Source organism: Peromyscus californicus, unplaced genomic scaffold (assembly GCF_007827085.1).
Source record: "Peromyscus californicus insignis strain IS unplaced genomic scaffold, ASM782708v3 Scaffold_8__1_contigs__length_139910024, whole genome shotgun sequence".
Lineage (NCBI taxonomy): Eukaryota > Metazoa > Chordata > Mammalia > Rodentia > Cricetidae > Peromyscus > Peromyscus californicus.
In genome coordinates this window covers 108,981,586-108,995,738 of record NW_026294606.1, presented here as the reverse complement: position 1 = coordinate 108,995,738, position 14,153 = coordinate 108,981,586, and the positions used below count along the sequence as shown (strand labels likewise).

The 14,153-nt window shown below is 40.1% G+C and overlaps 1 protein-coding gene across 2 annotated transcripts in view; it reads right to left on the bottom strand.

The window, feature by feature from the left end:
* Positions 1 to 14,153, bottom strand: part of Cdh11 (cadherin 11) — a 162,654-nt gene that overhangs the window by 81,417 nt on the left and 67,084 nt on the right. For both annotated transcript variants that reach the window (XM_052729378.1, XM_052729379.1), the window contains exon 2: positions 13,582 to 13,709. The gene's annotated coding sequence lies outside the window, so the exon portion shown is untranslated. The remainder of the gene's footprint in view (positions 1 to 13,581; positions 13,710 to 14,153) is intronic.

Sequence of the window (14,153 nt, the reverse complement as noted above, 5' to 3'; positions counted from 1 at the left end):
CAAGTGATGGTTGCTCCCATTCATCTTATTCCTACATTCCAGGGAATATATTTTCTTGGAACCAGTGGGATAAAGTAGAAGAATTTGGATATTGTCTCAATGAAGGCCAGACATGAAGCCCCAGATCTGAAGCTTCTTGGGCTCATTACACTGATTTTGTACTTGGCTTCTTATCTGCAGAATGGATATATGTTTCCCCATTTCACTCCATGAAGGATTTGAAATCCTCAATCAACCTGCTGTATCCTTTCATGCTATATCAAATTACTCCAACTCTGAATATGTAACAAAATTTGCTGCAATTTATGTGTATGGTACATAACATACTTTAAAATTACAGATTAAAATAATATTCAAATGTCACAAAATTTACCTTTTGAAAGTAGGCTTTGCTAGTATTCACAAAATAATGCATGAATCCCTTACTTTCTAATTCTAAAATGTGTTTCTGTCCCTCAAAAGCAATGCATCTTAGCCATTAACAGTCAAGGTTTCTAGAACATATGTTGCTTATCAGCATCTCTCTTTCTCCAAGGCCTATGAATCTTCTCTAAAGTTCAGAGTGAATTATTCCTAAATAACAGCATGTGTATACACGTGCTCAGTACTCAGTGCTTAAGATAAATCCCTACTCCAGAAGACCCAAGTTCCGATCCCAACACTCATGTCAGATGAATCACAAATTGCCTGCAATGCTAGATACAGAGAATCTGATGCTGCCACCCCTGTAGGCCCCTGCACATGAAGAGCGTAAATAATAATAAAAATCTTTGAAGCACTCATATATCTTTCTGGAATGCCCAGCAATTGATAGCAGAAGTCTCTCTAGCCTTCCAAACTACAAGGTATGTTCTTGATTGGCAATGGTCATGTCTATTTTTTCCCACAGCCTTGAATACAAGCTTGGTAAACACATGAGCAAGGAGTAATAGGCCCATGACATTTCTCTCAAAGACCAGCATGTTTGTCTTCTGTCTGCATCCCTGAATAGGCAAGCCTCCACAAACTGTCATTTTCCATGATCATTTTCCCCTAACATGTGTTGTTAATTTTTCATCTTAATGAACTGTCCAGTTGAGTTTAACAACCAGAATAGTGATAGGAATACAGTAAAAATGGCTTATGCCTGGCTATTGTTAGAATTCTCCCTGTAACATAAGCGCATAATTGAAATAAAATATCTCAGTGGCTACAAACACCATTTGTCAAGAATAAAGTGGTGTAAGTGCTATTTCAAAAATTTATGCTAACAGGCTTCATAAACATGGATTATAGGTACGTTCTTCTGATTGATACCTACTCAAGCATTTAAGTGCCTGGCTACTGTCCTCTGTTTGTTCAAGTGAAACCACTTTGGATACCATGCTACATGTTAGCCCCAATTTCCCACAGTATTACAAATGTAATCTTTCCTGCATAGAGATAGGTCAGGAAAGCCCAAAAGGCCAGTGTTAATGCACAAATGCACACATAGGGAAACCATTATGCAGCCGTTGGCATTCCAGGAATGGACTATTCCAGGACTGGCTACCGTTCCCATCTGCCTGATGATCCAGGAGAAACTTAGAGATGTCCAATGATTCTGCTCAACCCAGAAATACAGATGAGCCCAAACTCTATGTCCTTTGTTTAGTGAATCAACACAGACATCCAATCCTATGGACGTATACAGAAAACATTAAAAAATTTTACATTTGTTCTGTCATTCACTCTAGAAGTATTTAGAAAGCTAACTAGTATGGATCACATTGCTCTTGACCCTCATAATACAGGCAAGGACAGGCATCTAGAACTTTGAGGGCTGCCAATAGCATAAGTGACTTGGACAACACAAAAATTAACAGTGACAGGAAACAAACATATTCATCAATGAATGATAGTCTTTGAATGATTAGATGGAATGGTGAAATATGGAAGAGTAGCATAATGAGTATAAGTTGAGGCTTTTCTGTGGAGTCGGAGAATTCCTGTCAAGTAGGTGCATTTAAGCCAATACTGAAATAATTAGGAAGTGCCAGTTATACAGGGAGGCTTTCAAGGCTGACAACATGGTAACAGCAGAGTCCCTGAGTCAAGAAGAAGTGGATGTGCCATTTAACAGCAATGGGACCTGAAGTTAATGGATGGGGCAAAGAGTAATCATAGAAAGGGGAAAATGGGCAGCACAGTTAGCATCTGGCTTGAGTCTGATTCAGCTGTAATTCCATTAAGTGGTTTTTTATTGCAACTGTAAGAATTGCAAAGAAACCTACTCCCTACCCTTATTCCACATTGTTGGAAATTAAATTAAAATCTGTTTCTCCTCCATCATATCTTTTCAATTTCTGACCCTGGCAGTGATTTCCACTGGCAGGCCACTGTTTCTTCCCAGTTTCACATCTCCAAACCATTCTGAGTAACCCTCTCATACTCTGTTCTTCTGCTCCAGTCCATGACCCCCTTAAACTCAGACTCCATCTTGCACCCTCATATAGGACTAAATAGAGTAAGGAAATGTCATTCCAACACCACTACTGATCTCGTGGAAGCAGTATTTATCTTATGATATAGGAATTTCCTGAGAAGAATCCAGGGCATAGTAGATTTCTCTTAACCGTCCTTCAGAGGACAAGACAGCCAAAATGCTTGGGAAGAGGCATAGAGTACAGAAACAGGATTAGCCTCTGTGTCTAGAGTAGATGTCAGTTAAATTCTATGTGACCATAAAGTCTGATCACAGCTGTAGTTTTGTTCTTAGCACAGTGCTAAGTATCATCTGATAATTAAGTCATCAATGAAAACAGTGATGGAGCAAGTGAACCTTATGGGTTCATTCAGTGACCTTGAAGGCTTGCAGTATTCAACAGAGTTTGTCACAGATTGGATTGAGATGAAATTTAACATTGGTATTCTTCCTAGGGAGCACTCTTGGTAACAACACATGGAAAGGAAAGTCAACAGAAGCAGAGGCATTCTTAAAGAGATGGGGGTGGGGGTGATGCAGTCTCACAGTAGCTCTCATCACCCTGCACGGTCCTCTGGGCTAGAGGTAGATGATGCATCGAATTTATCTCTACTAGAGATGAGTTGGCCAATCATTTACTTGTCAGTCCTCCATGTGTGTTAACCCAGGACATGGAAGCTCCATTTCCCTAAGTGAGATGGAACCTACAAGCAAAACAAGCCTTGAAGTGACTAAGCTGAATAAGGTTCTCTGCCAAGAACGGAGACCATAAATCCTGTAGTGAAGACGACACTGGCTAATATAGTAACAGAGTTGACTCTTAGGAATCACCCAAACTACCAATGGAGCACTATGGAAAGCGCTGGAACCTTTTCATGGTGTGGACTAGAGTAAGGAAGGAAGATAACTGAGGCATTCCCTGGACAGGGTTTGAGGATAGCACCACCTTTCCCTCTTTTTTTTCCCAGTCACCATTAAGTGATCACCTTTGTTACAGAATGCACCTCTGTCATTGTGTTCTTTGCCACTGGTATGGAGCCAGCCAGGCACTGAAACCTATAGATCTGAGGAATAAAAAGCTACCTTCAATTTAACTGATTTATCTCAAGGTGTTTGTACCAGTAATGAAAAGTAGCACACTAGCTGCTTAGTTTAAAAGACATCCTACTCCATTTGGTATCTTCAGTTTCTCAGAGATCTTGGTATTCACCAAATAGTTAAAGAAAAATGAAACACATTTTGCCTTAATTTGGCTTAGTTATTGCCTAGTTTGGGAGAAACACGAAAGTAGTTTTGTGAGTGAGAGATAAATATTAGATTCCGGCTTCATTGAATATTATATATTGTATTGGACTCTGTGCAGACAGGACTCTATTTTTTAGATTCTGCTTAACCCCTCTCAGCTTCAATTTGCTCTTCCATGTAATGAGACAAAGGAGATGGACAGTGCCAATCCAAGTAACTAGGATGGAAAAGTTACAGGAAGTCCATTGCAGACTTTTCAGGGCTATACAGTTAATGTGAGGAATAATCCTGTCCCTTTAAAAAGTAGGTTTGAAACCATCATCCTAAAGATTAGTCTGCCAGAACCAACAACAGTGGAAAGTGAGGTGGTTAGGGACTATGTCTTATGCCTTCGTAACCTGTTCACCCAGCAAGCATGTACATATACCCCAAGAGATGAGATGATATTAAACACCCAAAGGTTATCCTCCCAAACCTTGCAGACTTGAAGAAAAATAAATGGCAATGGATTAACAGAGGAGCAACAGCTCTGACTTCTCCAATAGGCACAGGAAGCGTAGTGCCAGTACTCATAGTCTCTTAGAGATCTACCAAAGTGCTATAATTTCTTTTCAAGTCAGAAGGAAAAATGAAATTTAAAGTTATTTATTATTCTAAAACTCAACGCACACACAGTTTGTTCATTGTCTGTTGTTTGTTTAATAACTCACTATGTTTAGTTAGTGATTTCCTATATGGATAGGTGTGGGGACAGGGCCATCCACTGGTACATGGGGAACCTATCCTTAGTAAAGAATAATTCTCTTTGTTTGGCAACTACCCACTGCCAATTGCTCTTCAGTGTGTGGAGCAACTTGAAGATTATATACCCAATCTGTGCTAGGGTCCAACACTGATTAGAGCAGTTATGTCTTATTGCCAGCATCCTGCATAGCACTTTCTGGAGGAGTACAAACTAACAAGCAGATAGGAAATTTCCAAGCTAGTTTGATATTGATTCCTCTATGTCCTTAATATATGGACATAAGTAGGTGATACCTTTTGCAATTGGGTATTAGCAGTAGTTATGGTGGGTAGCTAAGGGCAAAAGCAATAACCAGACAAATTAACTTTTAAAGTAGAAAATTATACACATTTTTAAGCCAAAATTGATGTAAAACATAATTTCAGTATTTTAATGAATGAAAGAGTCTATGGACCTTACAGTGAGACTCTGAGGGACTGAGATGTCTGCGAACAGGGTTAAGAAGTGGCCAGCTATCTCACAGGATCAGCAATCCCTACATAGAAGCCAGGATTTTATCTTCACATCTAGACAAATGGGTGCAGAGAAGGGCCTGAGTGAGGGAAGATAGGGTCAAAACCACCATAGGGACAACCTGCAACATGTTGTGGGTGGGAGATTATATGGTAGGATGGATGGGGGCTTCTGGAGATAAGGAAGAGTAGGTGTAGGATTCATATTAGTCTCGTATAGCAGTCAATGATCTTGGCAATGTATCTGGTGAAAGAGTGCAAGCTTCTAAAGCTTATGGCTCAAACAAAAGCTACTAGACTCAATATGCACTACAAAAACCAAATGATGCAGCTCAGTGGAGATGCACCAAGGAGAAAAACATGAACTTATTGTTATTAGACCCCGAGCATCAGCCATCCTTGCCAGCTCTTCACTGCAGGATGTGAAGGCTTGTGTGGGGAAGGTAGTCCAGCCTCATGCCTTGCAGAGAGTGAAACCATTCAACCCACAAGCATTGTCTTTCATTGCTCAAGAATAATGCACACCATTTAGGCCAATGAATATGAGTCTTTTTGAAACTTCTCCAAACTTCTTTTTGGGGAATGGCAATGCAGGATATTAAACCCAGAACCTTGTGCATGTTAGAAAAGCAATCTCCTACCTACGTACATGCCTAGGTCTGTTTATTAACTGTAATTAGGAAATGTAGTTAGAGGTGTCAAGAGATCCAGCATGATATCTATAATGGGTAGAAATATGATGCTGGAGAAATCTGCCAGACATTGATTTAGAGAGGTACTTACTCAGTAGCCTTTGCATGTATGTAACCAATATTTTTAAAATGCTTTTTTTCTGTGAAATAAAAAAGTATAGGAACTGTTACTATGGCAACCTAACAGCATTTGGCATGGTGCTTGGATACTAAAATTCAGAGCTTCTCAAAAGGATGAACTCACTGGCCCCTTCAAAATTTCTCTAAAGCTTCTAAATGGAGGCATCTGCCAGGTGTCTGACTGTAACCTTCTGGATTCTCCACAAACACAAAGAATTGGTGGCAGACTTAATATGGCTTGTTACCTTTCTTTCCCTCTGCTTTCTTCTCTCATTGCCTTGAGCTCTGAGTTTTCCAAAGGGCACAGGGTAATCTGGGTGCCTCTAGAGGGAAAGATAATCTTGTGGCTTAAGAACCATGTGATACCGGGGGAGGACAGATGAGCAAAGTCTTGATTTCCTTCTGAAACTATCTAGGGACAGCTGAAATGTCATATAGGTTCCACTCTAAGGGAACAGCTAGACTTAGAAAGGGACAAAGGATCCCTGCTTAGGTTTATGAGTTCCCTTATAATAGGAAGTATCATGAGTTTTTGGCAGGTGCTTATGTAAATTTGGTTTGAGTAAGCAGCCAATAGATGTGTGTCTAATGAGTAAATAAGTTAGTTAATGAACATATAGGAATTTATTCCTTGAAATACCACTCCACTGTGCTCAGATTCAATTGCTTTTTCAACTGATATATTTCTTTGTCTCACTTTCATCTCCTGAGAGGAACCCTCCACACTTGGAAAAAACAAAAAACAAAATTATGTCTCCGCAAAGATCATGAAAGAGTATGTCCTGCAAGGCTTCCAGTAGTGGGAATGGGACACCAACGCAGCCACAAAACCTTCAACTTATAATTTGTCCTGCCTGACAGATGTGCAGGGAGAATGGTAGCATAGAATTTGTGGTAGTAGCTAACCAATAACTGTTCTAACTTGTGGCCTCTACCTCCAGACAGATGTCATGTCTGGCATTGCCTTGATGTCCAAGAACTGGAAGCTGGGTATCCCAGAGACCTAGGATAGAACCAAATACAACTGGCCAAAAAAAAATCAATAAAATGATTCCTAATGATATTCTGCTATAATAATAGATCAGTGCGTAGATCAATTGTCATCAGAGAGGGTTCATCCAACAACTGATGGGACCAGATGAAGAGACCCACAGGCAAACAGGGAACCCTGCAGAGGAAGAGGAAGAATTGTAGGAGTCTGAAGGGTAGAGGACACCAGAAGAACATGGCCCACAGAATCAACTAAGCAGAGCTCACAGGCGCTCACTGAATCTGAAGCAACGATCAAGGAGCCTGCATGGGTCTGAGCTAGGTCCTCTGCATATATGTTATGGTTGTGTAGGTTTTTGTGAGACTGCTAACAGTAGGGTATCCCTGACTTTTGCCTACTCTTGGACCCTTTCCCTCCTACTGGGAGTTTGTGCCTAGCCTTATTGTAACTTGTTATGTTGTGTTTAGTTGATAACCCTGGGAGGCCTGCTCTTTTATGAAGGGAAATGTGGGAGAGGGCAGGTAGCGGGGACTGAGACAAGTGGAGAGAGGGGAAACTGAGGTCAGGAAGTATTGTATGAGAGAAGAATAAATTTTAAAAATGAAAAAGAAAAAAAAAGAGTGTGCCCTGAAGGCTTTCAGGACTTGTTTGCTGAGAGAAAGAATGAATGAGCACCAGAGAACAATCATTTTGTATCTAGACTACAGGGCTACAAAACTCTGTCACATTGCTTTTTGGCTTACTTCCTTCCTGTCTCAGTATTCATAAGTCCTCTCACTTTGCATGCACATTATCCTTTGCTGTGTAATACACAGAGGAAGTACACAGATAACTTGAGCAATGCTGAGATGCTTGATCTTTTAAAGGAGGGAATCCTACACCAGTCTTTGAGATGCCGTGTTGACTTTGACAAGCAGAACAGAAAAGATAATGCCGTCTAAATGGCTGCTTGTCGGAAATGAAGAGATTGCATTTCAATTGAACTGTCTGTTGCTTCCCTGTACCACTGAGCACACAAGACAAGCACAGCAAACATACTCTCCTTCCTCAAATGGCTGCCCTTAATGATCAATTAAGTCAGTGTCAAATTCTTCCCCAAAGGTCAAGGTACTGAAACATGGTCTCCTCTGTCCACCTGTGTTCTCAAGGCTTATCAGGTACTTCTGGCAGGTCAAGAAATATGCTCTTAGTTGCCGATGCATCAGGGCTATTTCTTTCCATAAAAGCATGGAAACAGGAAACTTACTGGGGTCTCTGTTTAAGTGGCATACAAGCTGTATCCTGATTTGGAGTGATAGTTTATAAAACCATTATATAGAATACAACCAAATGACTTTCATGAGTCAGTGACACTAGGTGAAAAGTTCGTGATGATTTCTTGTATTGTTTTTGTTTTAAATTCTTGCTTGGGTTTGAAATGTTTTAAAAAGCAAACAGAAATGTTTTAAACAAAACAAGCACAATTGAAAGAAGAAAGGAACTTTTTTTTTTTTAAACTGTGATGTAGAACAGTATGCAAGAGATAGCAGTTGGGTGCCTCCATGGACATAAATGACTATTTGAGTGTATGTCCCTGTAACTGCTTTGAAAGTCTCTGGACAGTTATGTACCAAACATAGTGGTGGCATACAGGGATGGAAATTAAAGCATGCATGTTGGACAAGGTTTCTCTGAGCACCAAATTTTCCATTTGATTTTGAAATCACCTCTGTTCAATGGTCTTATTTGTCCACACATAAACAATATATGGCATATTTTAGTCATAGCTGTAGGTGGAACTTCTGTAGCAGTCCCTTTACCTAGCAAACCATTCCTCATCTCCTCCTAGTCAATCCTACCCATGCTCAACTCTAAACCCAATGATTACCTCCCTCACTGAAGCCTCTTCTCATTTTGTCTAGCAGAGTTAGCCCTTCTGTGTGTAGCATTAATAATCTGCTAGCCCCATTTCATCAACAGAATGCAGGGCAGGGTTGTTTACAGGTACAATTTCAGCTTCATTGTCATATTCATATGTCAACACTGATTTTCACAGCAGGCTTATTACCTAGTTCAAAATATAAGAAAAGTCACACCTGTGAAAGATGGTTGATGAAAAACAACTCCCCAGAATGCCATTGGTACTGGAAACTACTATGTAACTTTTAAATCTGTGATGGAGTTTTGAAACACGACTATACCAAAATAATTGCAATAAATACCATCCTCTAATTCCCTCCCACAAGTTGATTGAGACTAATAATCAAGGTGCAAAAGACTTACAAGGGGCAAACTGATAGCTGTGAAATATCACACTAATGTGCACAGAGGCATGTTCAATCATGACGCCCTCTACAAGTTCTCTAGCTACTGTGAACCCTAGTATCCTCATCTATCAGAACACCTAACATGTCAGGCAAAGCTTCAGTTACATCAGACAAGATAATAACTGCAGACTGTGGAAGACCGAGCATGCCTTATAAAGATGGTCAATAAGCACCACACAATTATTATAAAAAAAAATGGTCCTTTTTTGTGTTGTGAGTTAATAAAGCAAGACAAAGCACCTGCACTTTAGTGTAAGATTATCCTTTAGACTGGAGTTCATTGAAGGATAAGATATTCACTTGGCCTAGCCAATAATAGCATCGTGCATTTGGTCCTTGAATCAGGGAGTAGCTATCTCATTACACATAGCGAAGATCTGCAGTATATAGTCAACAAGTGAACGAAGTGTCTGTTTATGATCCCAGTGACACTGGCTTCAGACAGATACTTGGCCTCCTTCTCCATGGTGGCCTACATCCCGAAACAGGAAATGTGCATTCGCAGACAGACCCAGCAGGCACAGAGGACACAGCAGCAGGCTGCCAGCCTTTAGAGCTGTCAGTGACAATTCAGAGCCTGGTGGCTTTGGCAGCCCAGGTGAGCTGCCCTCCAAGCAGCTTTCTGGAATTGACTTCTATGCAAATGAGAAGTAATTGGGTGACCTGTGACCTGCAGCCCCTGCTGATGGTTACTCAGCAGGCTATCAGTGCACTTGGCTCCTCTTCTGCAAAGGACACTTCCCTTTCACTTTTCTAAGACATTCATTTGCAGGCCCCAGGGCTCTATTAAATACCCAGCAGGGTTGCAGGGCTGACATCTATCCTGCAGCTGCCTGGGGAATTCCTCTGGTGAACTGAGAAGAGTACCTAAGTTACAGATAGGCTAGGGATAGGAGGGAAAGCTCCAGCTAATTTCCTGAGAGGTTGACCTAAGAGCTGTTCCTGTGTACCCAGCCCTGTCTCTACCATGTGCTGAAAGTCCCTCTTCTGTTTCCTCATACAGATCTACTTGGATGCAAGCATCATTAAAAGAAAGAAAATATCCTTTCCATCTCTACCTGTGTTTATAGCAAATCACAGGGATCTGATCAAGAAACTCTAAAATCCTCATATATTGGCAATCAGTAGAAAAGAAATGGACACACTTCTAGATTCAGCTGAACCACCAAAGTTAAGAAACTAATTTGTGAGTCAAACTCGTTGTTTGACTTGCTTTGCTCTTTCTAGAAGCTAAGCATTAACAAGCTGTTTTCTCCCCTGAGACATAAAAGCCCTTTCCTTGAGATCAGAACCCTGTCCTGAAAAGTCCAAGAATCTGTTTCATCTGTGTTATGGCTTTTTGCTGTTGTGGTGGTGGTTTTTAATTTATATAGGGGCTTGTGGGCAGCAGGCTCCTTGGTCTCAATGATTTTTCTGGAAGCATAAGACTATTTTGGTTCCTCGCCTTGAATAAAAAAGCAATGCAAAGTCCCAAAGAAAAGGCTGTGTTTAATCTCTAGGCGGAAAAAGAAAATCTAACAGATATCCTACAAGTGCTTTCTGTTTAATTTTTGACTGTTTCATCAGTACCTTATGCTACCTGTCCCCACTATCTAGAAAAAAATAGGAAATGTCATTAGCACACCCGAGTGAAGAATTCATAGGGCTGATAAAATGAAGAGGCCTATCAGCCTTGGCAAACAAACAAGATGATCAGCATTCACAGGCATAACCACAAAAGAAATGCATGCCACCTGCCGAAGCAGGCGTCAGAGAGAGGGAGCACAGGAGATGCCAACACCAGGGCAGCCCATCCCAGCCTTGCGATTTCCCAATCAGGCTGGTGCTTAGCAAGGAGGCGCAGCCAGCCACGCTTCCACTGCCGATTGTTTCAGATTGTTTCACGCACTGTGGTTTTGTTTGTGTTTTTGTTTTCCTATCGACTGTTAACCAGAGCATGGGGGGGAAGTTCGAAGACTTCTCAAATGGAAATTCTCTCCCCAAAGAGACTCTCATTAATATATGAGACAAAACAATCCGGGAAATCTCCAAAGACTTATACATTGCACACACAGTGGCTAGATGCCTGTTTTTTTTTTTTTTTGTTGTTGTTTTTTTTTTTAGCAATAGTTTCAGAGGACTAAAGAAGCAGTCTCATGTGGAGGAAATGTTTTTGCTCATAATTTAGCAGATTCATTTAGAGGAAAGGCAGAAGGAGATTGGCAAAAGGTACAGCTATAGAAAAGTCAGATGTTCCATTGATACAAACTAAAAAGATAAAAAGTTGCAGTATATTGCCATGGGCAACTTATCCTCTGCAAGTTTGAGTTTTCTCATTTAAATTTTTTGAATAATAATAGTAGCTGCAGCAAAAAGCAAGCATTAAGGGAGTGATACCTCTAAAGACAGCATACTTCTGACACAGTGAAAGCAGGCAATGCCAGGTAGCTGATCTTAGTAACTCCCCTATGGCCCCATGCTGTGAAGTGAAGGGCTCTGTCATTCATCTATGCTGTGATGGACCTGATCTACAGCCTACCATCCCAACCACAGTGAACTCAGTTTCCCCCAAACAATGAGCCAAAATAAATCTTTCCTCCTGTGAGCTGCTTCTGTTTGATCACAGTGACTACAAAAGTGATTCCTATACTGACAGTTATGACCTGATGTGGAATTACTGTGGATGGTGTAATCCCTAGCCACTGAAGTATTGTCTAGGAGACAACCATGACTTGATCTTAGGGAATAAAAAATGAAAGCAAACAAGCAAACAAATCTTTTTAGGGATAATGATGTCCAAGCTAAGAAACATAAAAGAAGAGAAATGTTATTGTTTGGGGGAAATGAGCCTGTGTCCTAATGGATAACTCCTGGAGGGACATATAACAAAGAGTGAGTGTGCAGGAAGAGTGGCTTAGATGTGAATCTGGTTAGTAAAAGGGGGGCTTTCTTATTAAAGGATTCTGGAAGTCTCTTAAGAAACTCATAATTAGGGGCTGGAGAGATGTCTTAGTGGTTAAGAGCACTGGTTGTTCTTCCAGAAGCCCCAGGTTCAATTCCCAGCCCCTACCTGGCAGCTCACAACTGTCTGTAACTCCAGTTTCAGGGGACCCAATACCTTAACACCAATGCACATAAAACAAAGTTAAATAAATTATTTTTTTAAAAAAGAAACTCATAATTAATCCATAGGTCTGTCTTTAAAGGGGATGAACCAGAAGAATAACATAATACACAGACTTAGGGAAACACTTCTCACCATATGTATGGAAGATAGAACCCTTTGGAGCTGATGAAGACAGATAGCTAGAGAGGCCAAAATATCAGTAATATTAGAGAAGAATCTGTCTTACCTTGGATAGTGTCAGTTGTAATAGATGAACAAAAAAAATTAAGGAATAATTGAAACTAGTACATATAGGAATCTACTAGAATCAGTTACTGTAAGAGATAAGAACTGAGAGACACATGGAATCTTTCCTGCGTCTAAATTGTTGTTCTCCCACTGAAATGTGAGATATAGGACACAGTGAAGATTTAGAGGAAAATATGTAACATGCATTTAGCCTGTACACATGTACCACCTGGAAGATGTAGGTATGCACAATGGACACAGGCATTTGGATAGACAGGTCTAGAATCTCAGAAAGTAACAAGTCATCACAAAAGAATTAATGTTAAAATTTCTATCTGGAAGTCGGGTATGGTGGTGTATGCCTTCAATCTCAATACTCAGAAGACAGAGGCAGGTGGATTTTCGTGAGTTTGAGGCCAACCTGGTCTACATAGTGAGTATCAGACCATTCAGAGCTCCACAAGAGAGACCACATCTGAAACATAAATTTCTAACTGAGGATACAATATCAATGGCCTGTGGAAATGGTGTCAGTCACCATTGAACAGATAAGATGAACGTAAATGAACTTGGAAAATTCTAAAACTTAAGAACTGTCAGAGATTAAGGATCCAATCACTGTATTATTTCAGGAAAGAGCTCATTAACTTAAAGACATTCAGTCAGTGAACAGCAGAGCTGGGCCTAGCATTAAAATCAGACTTTCTGGCTCATGATTGAGCCTCTCTGGCTTTTGAGGTATGAGTATTCCAGACGCTTAGCAATTTCTTTTTTTCTTTCTTTTTTTTTAAAGAATGCAAGCTACCTTGTTTTTATTTTAAAAAAACTTCCTTTCAAAAAAAATAAAAATTCAGGGTAGTAATCATCTTAATTAGTCTGTCCAGACATGTCCTCATCAGAGAATTATCATCTTTAATCTTTCTCCTTTCTTCCATACCAGATTCAGTTAAAAAGAGTGTCCTCCCCAGATTGACGCCTAACAGGTACAAATTAAAGAGAACTCAACCAAAGCAACATTGAATAGTTGCCTTTTTAAAGCCAAAGAGACAGATTTCCCTCCCTCTAAAATTCCACTTCAGGTTTAGTGAAATTCTAGCTCAAGTCAGACATGAGGACTGTAACTGGAAGGCTTAACTCCCATCTTCACAGACATAGTAACATGTGATGCCCTCAGTACTGCTGGCCCATCTTACCTTCTTCACCCATTGGACACTTGCTGCCAATTCCTATAACATATTCCACCCATCTGATTGGTCACTCAACAAATAACAACAGAAATGAATGTCTTCACAGGGCCACAAAGCCAAAAGCACAGTGATTTCTGAAAGAAAAAATAAAGAAAAGAAGCATCATTAGTAATATAGACCCAGTAGCAATTACTAAAGTAATTGCTTTATATTGGGGATAGACAGTTGCATAAGACAGACTTTTCCCTTCAAAGACAATACCCTAGGCATACAAAGAAATTATAAATAAGCTATTACAATTGTATGAAAAACTGGGGAAACTTGTGGATTTAGAATTACTAGTGTAGTGTGATTAACCACATATATCTTTAGTACTTTGATAACAAAGGTAAAGCTGGAGAACTGTCCAAGTGCTTCTGCTGTGAATATCACATCCACTTGCTCTAGAAATAACAATAACCTCTTCAGGGTAGATAGAAAGACTGAAAGACAATTTTTCAGTCAACATATACTCTGATTCAAAGTCATGCATTCCCTCCAAAGGTGAGAAACAGTAATTTGGAGCTGACCAGTCCTCA